General features: G+C 38.4%; 1 protein-coding gene across 2 annotated transcripts in view; it reads right to left on the bottom strand.

Moving 5' to 3' along the window:
• LOC150078984 (serine/threonine-protein kinase NIM1-like) overlaps positions 1-13,800 on the bottom strand; it is a 123,987-nt gene that overhangs the window by 40,839 nt on the left and 69,348 nt on the right. For both annotated transcript variants that reach the window (XM_090382455.1, XM_090382456.1), the window contains exon 2: positions 1,083-1,209. The gene's annotated coding sequence lies outside the window, so the exon portion shown is untranslated. The remainder of the gene's footprint in view (positions 1-1,082; positions 1,210-13,800) is intronic.

Here is a 13,800-nt window from a genome sequence, read left to right as displayed (position 1 = left end):
TAGGTAATCACGTAAATGTGACTCATTAGTCACAAAAATCTGCAAATAATGTTAGTGAAAATATTCCAAGATATCCAAAATGGAAACTCAGACAGCAGAAATCATATCAGTTTAGTGTAAGATCTGGTATCTATGACATTTCAGCATATGAAATGTCATAGAATCAAGAGTCTATGAAAGAATCCAGAATATGATTGTGCACCATAAATGCATGTCATGCTGTAAATAGTAAACTTATTGAACATAGTTCATGGTTCTTTTGGTTGTTAATAACTGGAATAAGTTGCTTCTGTGGATGGTTCAGCCTGACAGCTTGGATAAATTCAAAAATCAGCTGGATAGGTACCTTCATGACGAGAAAATTCAAATAGGTAGTTTGTTTTATTTTATTATTTATATATTATTTATTTTATTAATTGATTATTTATTTATTTATTTTTGGCTGGCATGCACATATGGCTAGTGGTGATAATCTTCAAACAAGTGATAACTAATGAAACCGCTATCATAGAGGATTCTTGTTTATGTAAAGATGGGTAAAACTATCTTATGAAATATAGGCAGTGGAAGAGAATATACTTATCAGACTTTTGTTTCAGGATGCACATATATAATACAATTAATTTTTTTTTCTACTTTCTGTTTTATATATGCAATCTACAATGTTCTACCTCTGGATATGCTGAGAAACTGTTGCTGTAGGTTGATTTTGCACTGAGGAGCTAAGGCCATGAGACATCTGTGTGCTGTGCTGTGCTGTGTATGTAAATTGCAAGTATTCTGTGGTTTCAGTGGAAAGAAATCATGCAACACTTGCCTGAGACCTACTTGGCCACAGTGCGAAAAAAAACCTGTTAAAAACTTACTCCCATCTAATTCAAGCATTTTCCATATGGTGTTAGAGGACAAGGATTATAATTACTATGCTAGTCACAAATTATGGGAAAATAACTTGATAGTTATGTTATTATCCCTGGAATTTAATTAACAGATCTCATAATTAAATTTCATGTTACTGAATAATATGTATTTATTATAATTTTTAAGATTTAAGTGTGTAATGAAAGAGTTTGAGTACTTACCACAGAAGGAAATCAGGCATTAAGGCTGGTAGGAGTCCATTATAACAGAGTATTATGTGGTATTCTGGCCAAGAGGCTATGTGACACTGAACTATAGGAGTGATGACTGAACAGCAAAAACACATACCTAATAAATAAAATCAGGAAGCAACTGCATTGAGTAAGAGAAGTGTAGACAAATGTTTAAGTTATACAGGGTTATTTTTAAATTGAATATCCAAACCAAACTATAAGGGGATTTGCTGCAGAATGTAAAAAGCATACCAAGCTTTCTTGTCTTTCTGTGGGTGGGTATTCTGCAGGAAGGTATATAAATAATTTTTCTGTTTATACTCCGAGACAACCACACAGTCAGAGGAGTTCACAGGTAGAGAGAACACAAGAAACAGCACCGTATTCAGCAGTCACTCAAGGCATGTGTACTTATGCACCTGCACACATGACCACTCGGCTACGGCAGCCCTTAAATATGTGCAAAGACAAAAGATAGAATATCTTTTTTTTTCTCTGTGCAAAAATACACCTTTTCCTTTGAGAAAGTTTTTCACCATTTTACAAAAATCATCACCATGTCTTTTACATTACAAGATATTAAATTTTCAAATACAAAAAGGTTCTTTCCACCCTCCTCTTAACCTGTAGGCCTGTATTATTTCACATTTTAGTTAACATCAATTATTCTGGAAACAACGTAAATATCTTCTGGATTAAAAAAAATATATTACTAGCACATGAAATCCCACATTTCTGATTTTTGTATTTTGCAAGAAAAAGCAGGTAAGTTTCTGGTTCGATCTACTGTCATTTTTGTCATACTATTTTTAATATAAAATTACTCAGAAGGAAAATTTTATTATTCAGCATGAAAGTAAGCTCTACGACCCATAAACATATATTTTTGTTAATTAAAAAAAAAAAAAAAATCCCGTTTATTTTCATGGAAACTGATATCACTTGATCGCTCCTGCACATCGGCGCTGATATCCCTGTAAAAAGCACTTTCCTGCAACATTCAAATGTAATGCATTATACACTGTGTTTCAATTAAAAGGCACGGTGATCTAACTGGATTTTCTTCCCACCCCCACCCCCACATCACATTTGAGCTGAAATTTGAGCAAAAACAGTAGTTTTTGCTTCAAATAAAATAGGTTTAGGTTTATTTCTGAATTAGAGACGACTTTTTAAGACCAAACCGAAAACGGGGAAACAACTTTCCCATTGAGAACAAAGTAGTTGATTATGCAAAATTTTAATTTAAAATTCATAAAATCTAAATGGTGATATTTAGTCTAATTTTAACATCAAATTCAAATATTTTATTCCAGATAAGACAAAAAAAGGGGGGGGGACCAAACGAAAAATAGCCTTAGCTCAAAAATAAGCAAGAAGATCCCGGTGTCCGTCTTTTATTGAAAAACACTTTGTATATAGCACAATTTCCGTCAATGTTTTGAATGGGCGGGCTGCTAGTAAGTTCGTCTTTGAAGACGTGTAAAAAGCAGAAAGAAAAAAAAAAACCAAAAAAAAAACCCACATATATATATATAATCTCACCAAGTATTTCGTTAATTTTTAACGGCATTACTTTGCGATGTAGATTATAGTTACGAATATTTCCCTGGGTCAGATGAAGGCAACGCAAATTTTGCGTTTGTGTGGTGTGCAATGACTTGCGATAAAGGTAAGATGATAGTAGGAAATTATTACAGGCGAAAATGACCTAGGAATAAGACAAAACTCTATTAGGCAGATTGAAGAGAACTAGTATTACTGTCTCATTATGAGACAGTAATACTATTATTCAACCTACCTCTTTATTTTTACCTTATATAAAGGAACATGCGGATCGCAAATGTACTATATGGTAATAGTTTTTTTGAACAAACTTGATGATTGCTATTTATGCCAGCATGTCCCCGACGGCACAAGGAACTACAATATCCTTAGTGATTCTCGCTAAGGAGTCTAACTGTATTAAAAACTTGACAGTAGGAAAACCAACAGCAAGTAGGAATCACAATAATATAAAATGAGTTACATAAAGAAATCGATGTGATAAGGCATAAAGGCAAGAGCTTCAATTTCAAGAAAGGGGACGATAATGGAATAAGATATTTCTCGACTAACTGGAATGGCTACTGAATGCTGTAGGATACAAACATGCTATGTGAAATAGTCAAAGGATTTATCCTGGAAGCCACAAACGTATTCGTATCAGCAGTCATGTTCAGTAAGCGTAAGATGCTAAAATGGATGACAGATGAGGTACGAGTTTAATTGAGCAAAAGAAACAAGCATGTGCCAGTTACAGACAATCATACCACACCAATTGCATGAGCATTATAATATGTAACAAAATCACTGCTGGATAAGACTGGCAAGAGCTGATTACGATAAATCACTAATTAAGGTTAGCTAAAAACGGGGATAGGGAGTTCTTCTCATATGCGAATAAGAATAAGAGGAGAGTAGGTTGTAGTGTAGTGTAGTCCACAGAAAGTCCAGTAGAAATGGAAGTTGGCAAAAAAAGTTGAACGCACTTCTTAATGGTATGTTCAGTCGAAAGCAAGCTGGAATATCTCAGAATGTTAATGAGCCAGATTGCTGTGAAAAACAAGTGATATAATGATCTTAGAGAAAACATTAGAAAAAGCTTTTGCTCGAAAACCCTACGGAAGTTAAAGGAGAGCAAGGCTCCTGCGAGAAAAGTATATACTCAGTTACAATTAAAAAGGCTACATGTGAGTGCACCAAACCGTTGGGAATGTTCATTAGAGTCCGGAAAGATCCTCTTAAACTGAAGAAGTGCCGTCTCCCCAATCCACAAAGGAGATGCTAAAGATTAATTGGGTACGTATAGCCAGTGAGTTTGACTTGTGAGAGAAAAGATCATAGCGTCTATGATTAAGGATGCAATTCAGCGCCAACTCGACAAGAATAGTACAGTATTTTAAATGTCTCCCAGCATGGATTTGTTGATAATCTATAAAATCGTCAAATTATATTTGACGATTGGACTTCAGGTAGCAATTTAGATGTATATCACATTTGGACTCTGGTAAAGTTTTGATACTGTCTCTCATGGAAGATTACTACATAAGTTGGAAGACTTTGGAGTTATGGGTAAGATCCTACGCAGGATCGCAGGCTGGCTAAAAGACAGGAGACAGAAGTCATAAATCGTCAGCTTTCACAGTGGACAGTATAACAAGTGGAATCTCTCATGGCTAGGTAGTGAGTCCCCTTCTATTTCTAATTTTTATGAATTAGTATTTTTGATATTAATATTTTTAGTATTAATATTTTTGAGAGTACCCAAGGGAAGCTGTCCAAGTTTTACGATGATTTGAAGGTGGGAAGGGTGGTTAACAATTCGAGTCATGTCGCGTTGCTTCAAAAAGAATTGGATCGGTTACATATATGGTCCAAAAAAAAAAAAAAAAATTTTTTTTTTCGCTCATGTAGAACGATTTGTAGAGCCTTCCCAAATTTCATCAAAATCGGACCAAATATCAGGCAGTTATTATTATTATATATATATATATTTTTTTTTTTTTTTTTCATACATATATACATGGGCTACCCATATATCCTATATTATAGCTGAAGAATTGGGTATTACGCTAGTTGGCATGTGCTGGTTTGAGGAATGAAGGAGCAATTTGGCGGATGTTTTCTCTGTTCGCGAAAAAAAAAAAAAAAAAAATGTTGGTTTTTGCTCTTTTTTTGTTTTTTTATTGTCATAAATCATGAATTATTTCTATTAGCTAATGGGTCTGAAATGTAGCGCACTGCGTAGATTAACTAACTTATTTATAAAGTAAAATAACTTTTTAAAAATGAAATTTTATTCAAGGAGAATTCATAAACCCTTTTCTGTTCATTGAAGCTTTACTAAATGAAATAAAATGTTTACATTATTAAACGAAACGGTTCTTTACTAATGAGAATTAAACATCCTCATTAGTAAGGAACGGTTTCGTTTAATTTTTTTTACTAAGCAGTGTATATGTTATTCGAACTAAATGAATACAAGACACCACAAATAGTTTTTACCAACAAGATAATAAAGAACCACATATCAATACGCGTAAATGCAGCGTGGTCAAAAAAGTCCAGACACATATTGATCTTGGTCTGAAATGGGACGAAAACCTAAATTTCACACCGCATTTCGGACATGTAAAAAAGAAAACTTACGCAGCACTATGGACCTCCAGACAGGAGCTGGTAGGTATCAGGAACTTTGGCCTTGTTAAACAATATATTTTAAGATGCGTCATCCCCATCCTTCTCTACTCATCTCAGATTTGGTCTTCTGCCCCATATGCTACCATCAAGGCAAACCTTCAAGTAGACCCAGAAAGGCTTTGCACAGAGAAGAGGTACAGGAACTGAAATGTTTCAGAATGCATTACTCCACCTATAAATGCTGCGAGGAAGTGAAGCCCACAGATGAAAACAAAACAGAATGCAGGAAATGAAGAATGAACAGTTCGGGACTGTTTTTGTTCCGCACTGGTGCTCCTGTTATGCAGGGGCGGCGCTAGATTATCCACCAGCGACTGGCGCCCTAGGAAAATCATGAAGTCAGCACCCCCAAAACTCCAAGGGAAGTATAGGCTGAAGTCAGTACTGCGCCCCTCTGAGGTCTGCGAGGCGCCTCCGTAGCCAGGTGGGAAGGAGCAGCAGTGAGTAGCACACGCTTCTTGATTAGACCGGGGTTCGAGCCCGTCACCACCAAATACGGAGGATGCGGAAAGGTCAGGAATGACCACCGCATGTTCACGGAGCAATATGGCCTTAGTTGCTAATGCTCCTAAAAAAAAACAAACAACATCGAATCCTCTGAGGTCTGCGCTATAGGCGACTGCCTAGTTGGCCTAATGATAGCACCGGCCCTGCTGTTATGTTTATATTATACGTCTTATCTTTCTGTTATTTCGCTGTAAATAGTGGTGTAGATGTGAATATTCTTTAAAATTCTCTAATTGCGTGTAAAATTACAAATTATGCTCTCTATCTTGCCTGGAATGTAAAAATAAGGCAATGATATGTATAATATAATTAATTAGACAATGTATATAATTTGTATAATTTATTAAGACAGTGCTATGTATAAATTATAAGTGGATAATTATGTATATAACTTATATTTTTATGTATGAATGTGCACCCACTGGTTAATAGCCGTAAGCGGGTGTCTCTTAGGAGATAATAATAATAATAATAATAATAATAATAATAATAATAATAATTTACAGCCTTACGCAAAATAAAACTCTCTAAACATGCTAATATAAACACACACAGAATTCTCATTTGCGTGATTGGAGGGAAATTATCGCTGTTAGAACACACGACTGCTCCATCCTGATATGATTTACTTTCGTTATACTGTAAGGGTACCTCTTATATTTGTGAAAGATATGGATATGCTTCACTACAAATAGAAATTACACAAGCAGCTAGCGACTTGGGTAGAAAGAAAAGTGAATTTTTATTCATTTAAATATTCCGTGTAGTATGTAACTATGTTAAGGGCTCTTAACACAAGAGATGAAAAGGAATCACGCTTGCTATTTTAGCATAAATTCATTCATATGGAGATTTGTGCTGTTTTTATTCGATGATCAATAAATAAGCTCTCATTAATTCATTTATTGACAATGCCACAAAACGCAGTATGTTTTTTTGAAGAAGAATACACAGAGGACGAACGATTCTGGTTTTATCAACACATCAATTTATACGAAGATACAAACGTGATCGTCTGTTGCCTAGCAACATTTTTCCCAGTATGGCCGTTGTAACAGTAATCGATTGTTTCTTTTCATTACAGATGGTACGCCATTTACCCGTACAATAAGCTTTCATTCTTATAAAGTGCACGCACCAAGCAAGCATTGTTTTCTAAAAATTACATTTATAAACTTTTTTTTTTTTTTAATCCCACTCTTCACAATAAAAAGTCTGGGTGTACAGCATAGACATTGTGCTGGTATAATGGCGACATTTCGAAGTGCACAATCGATGCCAGTCTTCAAGGTCACGACTGCAGCATCATTTGCTTAGTAGTTTCTCATTTTAAATTCTTTCAATTTTAATTCTTTAAATACTTCTTGGAAATGTATAATAATTCATATATCTTATAAAACGTTCCATGAAAATTCTTATACATGGTGTCTCAAAAATATTGGTACAAACGTTTAGGGGAGGTAGGTCTAAAGGAATGTGAATCGCATAGGAACCCATACCGGAAACGTCACCGTAAGTCGGTACACGGCGCTGTTCATCAGTTCGCGAGAGGAAAAATTTCTGGTTTACTCATTTTTTTTTTTTTTTTTTTGGTAGTTGTTGGCGCATCGGCTTCTGTGGCCATAATGCACCTCCCAAGGTTTTTGCAGTACTTTGATCCAAGCCCGAGGCGGGATTCGAACCCGCGACCTTTGGGTTGCCAGGCAGGCACTTTACCCACCCGGCTAGCCCGGTCGGCGGGTTACTCTTTCAAGCAGTAGTCGCCGCACGAAGAGCATGCATCGATATACGAAATGTGAGCTGGCAGACATGCACCTAGTGTATGGATTAGCAGAGGGCCCCACAAGGTGTGTGCCCCCATGCGGCATAACATCGTTTCGCAATAAATGTGTGGACAGGTATGGTCGGTGACTGCTTAGTCGACCCATACCTGTTACCATCCCGCATGAACTCCGCTAAATATCGGATCTTTCTTGAACAAGTTCTACCAGGGTTACTTGACGATGTTCCAGCAAATGTGAGACGCAACATTTGGTTTCAACTTGACGGGGCGCCTTCCCATTATGGAAGGTGTGTTCGTGACCATTTGAACAGGCGTTTTGGGCGTCGATGGATTGGCCGTGGTGGACCCGTTGCCTGGCCCCCACGCTCACCTGATTTATCGAGCCTTGATTTCTTTCTGTGGGGGCCCTCAAATCTATCGTGTATGAATCGCCTGTGGAGACGGAAATGGATCTCGTGGTGAGACTCGTCTGCGCTGCTGCTACTGTCAAAGAAACTCCAGGTGTGTTCGACCGTATCCGCCAATCCATGCTGCGTCGGTGTCACGCATGCATCGCGTCTCATGGTGGAACCTTCGAGCATCTGTTGTAACATCATGAAATGCATCCATCTCGTACTCCATTGTTAATATTATGTCAAATAAATGATTGCCACTAATTACTGTCTTGTGTCATTTCTGCTTCTTGTGCCTCTGCTATTACTTTCCCATGACGTTTCCGGTTATGGGTTCCTAAGCGATTCACATTCCTTTAGATTTTACCTACCTCCCCTACACGTTTGTACCAATATATTTGGCCGACCGGGCTAGCCAGGTGGGTAAAGCGCCTGCCTGGCAACCCAAAGGTCGTGGGTTCGAATCTCGCCTCGTGCTTGGATCAAAGTACTGCAAAAACCTTGGGAGGTGCATTATGGCCCCAGAAGCCGATGCGCCAACAACTACCAAAAAAAAAAAAAAAAAACCAATATTTTTGAGACACTCTGTATATACAGTAATTAACAAAAAAAAAAAAAAAAAAAGAAAGAGATTAAATAACACCATTAAAATTTGAGAAATATCAAATACGTAAATTTTTAAATTATTTTATGTATAAAAAAACTAATATTGGGTATAAAATTCTGTAAAAGCGTTAAAGGACAGTTGTTTTCTTCCGATTACGAAATGAACTTACATTTGTTTTCATTAGAATTGTGTAATACACAGGGTGTCAAACACAGAACAGCTATGGACCGCACACAAGCGTTTCCCCAGAGATGGTGGGTCGCACACAAGCGGTTCCCCAGAGATAGTGGGCCGCACAGGTGTGCATGCCGGTGTGCGTGTGGCATTGCGGAAATGTGGGAAACCCCTGGTGCCGTTTAACACTAAACGCACTCAACACTGTGCGTGTGACATTGCTGAAAGAAACATTTTCTCGTATTTCCTCCCTTTCTTTTATATGCGACTTCATGACCAGTAACAATTACGAAGGTATAAATAATATAGTGTACTGTATCTCATTTAAGTATCCCCATTTACCTTTGTTTTCACGTAAACACGGGTTTATTAACACGTAAACAGGATTACGCGTTAATACTCTGAGAACGAGAGTAGCCTTGTGCAGGCGTGGTTTTTACTGCTCCTGGAATAGAGAAGTTTTTTGTGTTTTATTAGCTTATTTCCTAGAGTAGCTTTATAATCCTAGTTACGATACTTAGTTTAAAGTTTAACTTATATAGAGATTTTGTAGGTGTTAGTTTCGGTAAGGGTACCAAATCCACGTGTTAAGAGTTGCAGTTCCGCTGAACGAAAAGGTTTTTAGCCATATTTAGCCACTTTATTGACCGATTGTTGTATTAAATTATTTTCTGTAAGTAGCTTATAGACCCAGTCAGGATCCTTAGTTTATTCTGAATTGAGACAGCGAGATTTGGAAGTTAATTAATACTTAAGTGTCCGTAGATTTACCGTTCGTAACTTGCCGCCAAAATTATACGATACAACGTTATATGCCGAACTAGATGTCTGCGTGGGTAGCACAGTGGTATCATCACCGTCCTCCCCACACCGGGTGGAAAAGGCCCGGGTTCGAATCCCGTCGAGGACGCGAGGAACTTTAGTGGGCTTTTTTCACTCTGTGGCTGAGTTAGTCGGTCTCAGGCGTAGACAGTAAGGTTTTTTCCCTCAGAAACTGAGGTTTATTCATTCAGCAAAACAGGCAAATCGACCAGAGGACTCACGAATACGAGTTATTGTAATCATTTACGGGTAACCCTAATATAGTAATTTTTTTTTATCCCGAACTAGATAGCGTTAGCTTAGTATAGTATATAATTTAATTTTGTCAATTAATCAGTAAAATCTATTAATCTTGTTAAACTTCATTGTCAATTAAATTGTACTTTTTAACTAAATACATATAACGACTTAGATTTTAGAAACGTAACATAATTAATTAATACAGAACTTGATACGGAAGTTATATAAACGGAACTCTTAGATAATACTCGATACTGAAAAATATATACAGTATAGATATATAGTGTTATTATAACTGTGTTGGGATACAAGTTTAGGGTTATAATTTTGTACTGAAATTGGAATTTTATTGAAATTAAATCGAAATCATGACTCAGACCAGAGCAGCAAAGAAAAAAGCTCAAGTTAATGGGAGTGCTGTGGCTCAGGAGAGAACTGGGGGGGGGGGGGCAGTTGCCCTCTGAATCACAGCCTTTTAAAATGCACTGCTTGCATGATGTTTGTGGATCCATCGGGTACGGGACGTGATATTGCCATGGGGGATGTCTTTGTGTGTGTGCGCGATGCAACGAGTGTAACGAAATCAGGCGACAACTCAGCGTTGTTATGGGCCTATATGACAGCTTAAAGGACAGGGTGGATGCCCTCGAAGGATCTAAATTGAGGGGCCCATCAAGCTCTCAGCTGTCCACATCAATGTCAGAGCTTGCACTTGGTCATCATGCAACACAGCGGCAACCCACAAGGCAGAATGCGCTGGTCCCACAGGAACTAGTAGTTGTTGGTGGCTCTATTGTCAGGGAAACGGGGAACATGCTTTGTAAAAAGGATAGGTGGAACAGGACCAGGTTATGTCTGCCAGGGGCAAAGGCTGATGACGTTGTAGAGCAGATATCAGCTTTTAAGGGCACAAAAGGTGATATAGTTGTACACGTTGGCACTAATGATATTAAGAGTAGGAGACCGGCGGAATTACTTAACAAGTACAGGTCACTGTTGAAAAAAATCCGTGAATTAGGGATGAATTTGAAAGTGTCTGCAATTCTGCCCAGACACGATAGGAGGGAGTATATGATGAGAGCCTTGTCGATCAATTCGGCCCTGGAAAGACTGTGCAAGGCTCAAGGGGTAGAATTTTTTTCAGTCTGGTCTGTACTTGTTAACAGGAGAGACCGCTTCTACAGGGATGGAATACACTTAAATAGAAAGGGTGCAAGAATATTTGCTGATGCTATCACGGCAGTGTTAGGTGGGTCGGAACACTGCTAGCTTGGGGGGATACAAGGACTAATAGATTAACAGTAGCCACTGGCAGAGGTGAAAGTGATTCTTGCACTGCTTCTACTGGAATGAACAGAAGCCTGGAAAACAAGATGCAGGATATTTCAGAGACTGCTGGGAGTCATTGCGGTACAAGTAAACACATGGGTTGTGTTAGGGTAGCTAAGAAAAAGAACAGATGCATGTATACTTGCTTGTACACCAGTGCTAGGAGTTTGGTAAATAAATTTGATGAATTTGAGGTATTGCTCAAAGCATCAAAGGTGGATATTGTTGGGATATCAGAGATGTGGTGTCACACAGATATAAGGAATGCAGAACTGGAATTTAGGGAGTACAACGTCTACAGAAAGGATAGACAGGATAGGAAGGGAGGAGGGGTTATGCTATTAGTTAAGAAACACATAAAATCCAAGGAAGTGAAGCCAATCGACATCGCTGGACAGTGCACTGTCGAGTCTGTTTGGTGTGACATAAGCATAGGTAAATCAAAATTGAGAGTAGGAGTGTGCTATAGGCCTAATGACTCTGATGAGTATAATAAGACACTGTACAGGGAAATAGAATGGGCCAGTAAATCAGAGAGTCTTATAATGGGGGATTTTAATTTCCCAGATATTGACTGGAATTTGTGGGTTGGTCACTCACACACTAGCAAGGCTTTTGTGCATTTATTGGATGATTGTTTTCTACATCAGCATGTTCGGGAGGCAACTAGAGGGAGTAACGCTCTTGATCTGATTATCAGTAGTGATTATTCATGCATTAAGAATCTGCAGGTAAAGGAACAACGGGGTGGCAGTGATCACAGTGTGCTGAAGTGGGATTTACTCAAAGAGGTAACTACCATCAAGGGTAAAGGGAAGGGTTTTTGCTTTTGTAAAGGCGACTATGATGGTCTGAGACAGTATTTAAATTCTATGCAGTGGGACCAACTGATGATGTTACTAACAGCAAATTCAAAGTGGGAAGCATTCAAAGAACTTATCTTGGAAGCTATTAGGCTTTACATAATAACTAAGAAATATTGTTCAAAGTTTAGGCCTAAATGGATGTCAGATGAACTAATGAGACATATGGCAGAGAAGAGAAATGCATGGGATACATATAAATTAATGGATGACATGAAAGCCTATGATAGATATAAACTGGTCTGTAACCAAGTCACAAAGGAGATTAGGCAGGCAAAGGCAAAGGCAGATTATGAGAATTCCTTGGCAAAGGATGCAAAGAAAACCAGAAAGAGTTCTTTACCTATGTAAACTCTAGAAGGAAAGGGATGAATCAGATTAGTCCACTTGATATCGATGGTTCAACTGTTGAAGATTCTGCTCAGGTGGCTAACAAACTAAACGAGTATTTTGCATCTACATTCACACGTGAGGAGTTATTCAGGAAGGGGAATGCCAGAGGTGAAGTAAACTCTGGCAGTGAGCTAGATGATTGTAATAACTGAGAGGAAAGTGCAGGAGAAATTGTTGAGGATAAACATTACAAAAAAAGGCACCCTGGGTGGATGGGATCTATCCAGTTATATTAGAGGAGGCAGCAAAGGAAGTAAGCAAACCCTTAGCCATAATAATGAGAGCTTCTTTGGACTCAGGGGAGGTACCCACAGACTGGAGACGTGCAAATGTGACCCCAATTCAGAAAGGAGGGTCAAAGGCTGACACAAGTAATTACAGACCTGTGAGTTTAACTTCTGTTCCAGGAAAATTAATGGAGGCACTGGTTAAAGAAGCACTGCATGATCATCTTAACAAGACTTCAGTTATAGCTCGGACACAGCAGCATGGTTTTGTTAAGGGAAAGTCTTGCCTGACCAATTTGATTGGATACTATGATGCAGTCACAAAAGAACTGGATGCAGGGAATAACTTTGATATTATATATTTGGATCTTAGAAAGGCTTTTGATACTCTGCGCATGGAAGATTGCTGCACAAATTGGAGCAGTGTGGCATTGGAGGCAAATTGCTGCTATGGATAAAGCGATGGTTGAGGGGGAGAAGACAGAGAGTGGTAATCAATGGACACTGCTCATCGTGGAATAATGTTATTAGTGGAGTCCCTCAGGGTTCAGTGTTGGGTCCATTGTTGTTTTCTGTATTTATAAATGATATTGATATTGTTGAAGGGCAACAAGATTAGTGAATGGAACAAAGGGTTGCTCTTATGAAGAAAGGCTTAAGTTTTGCAAATTACAGTGTCTGGAGACTAGGCACCGGCGAGGTGATCTTATCGAGGTGTATAAAGGCTTGAATATATGCTCAAATGCCGATGGGATTCTTCCTCTTGCTCAGAATAATCACTTGAGAGGGTATAAATTCAAATTGGGACAGATGTAGGATAGATGTGCGGAAATTTGCCTTTAGCCAGCGGGTTGTGGAAGTTGATAGCTTAAATAAATTTAAGGCTCAGCTGGACAGGTATTTCGAACGAACGGAGGGAACAGGTTAGACAGTTTCAGTGTAAACAGGTGGTTAAGAAGGCTCATGGTGTCCTGAATATGAGTGCTTACACGTAGAAGTTGCACTGGTCAACTACTATGAAGGCCGCCGTAGCCTAGTGGTCAGGCGCGCTGGTGCATAAGTACACGTGCCCTGAGTGACCGGGGTTCAAATCCGTGACTGCTGAATACGGTGCTGTTTCTTGTATT

Source organism: Mastigoproctus giganteus, chromosome 10 (genome assembly GCF_048544385.1).
Source record: "Mastigoproctus giganteus isolate SK-2022 chromosome 10, ASM4854438v1, whole genome shotgun sequence".
Lineage (NCBI taxonomy): Eukaryota > Metazoa > Arthropoda > Arachnida > Uropygi > Thelyphonidae > Mastigoproctus > Mastigoproctus giganteus.
This window is presented reverse-complemented; position numbering and strand designations above follow the sequence as displayed.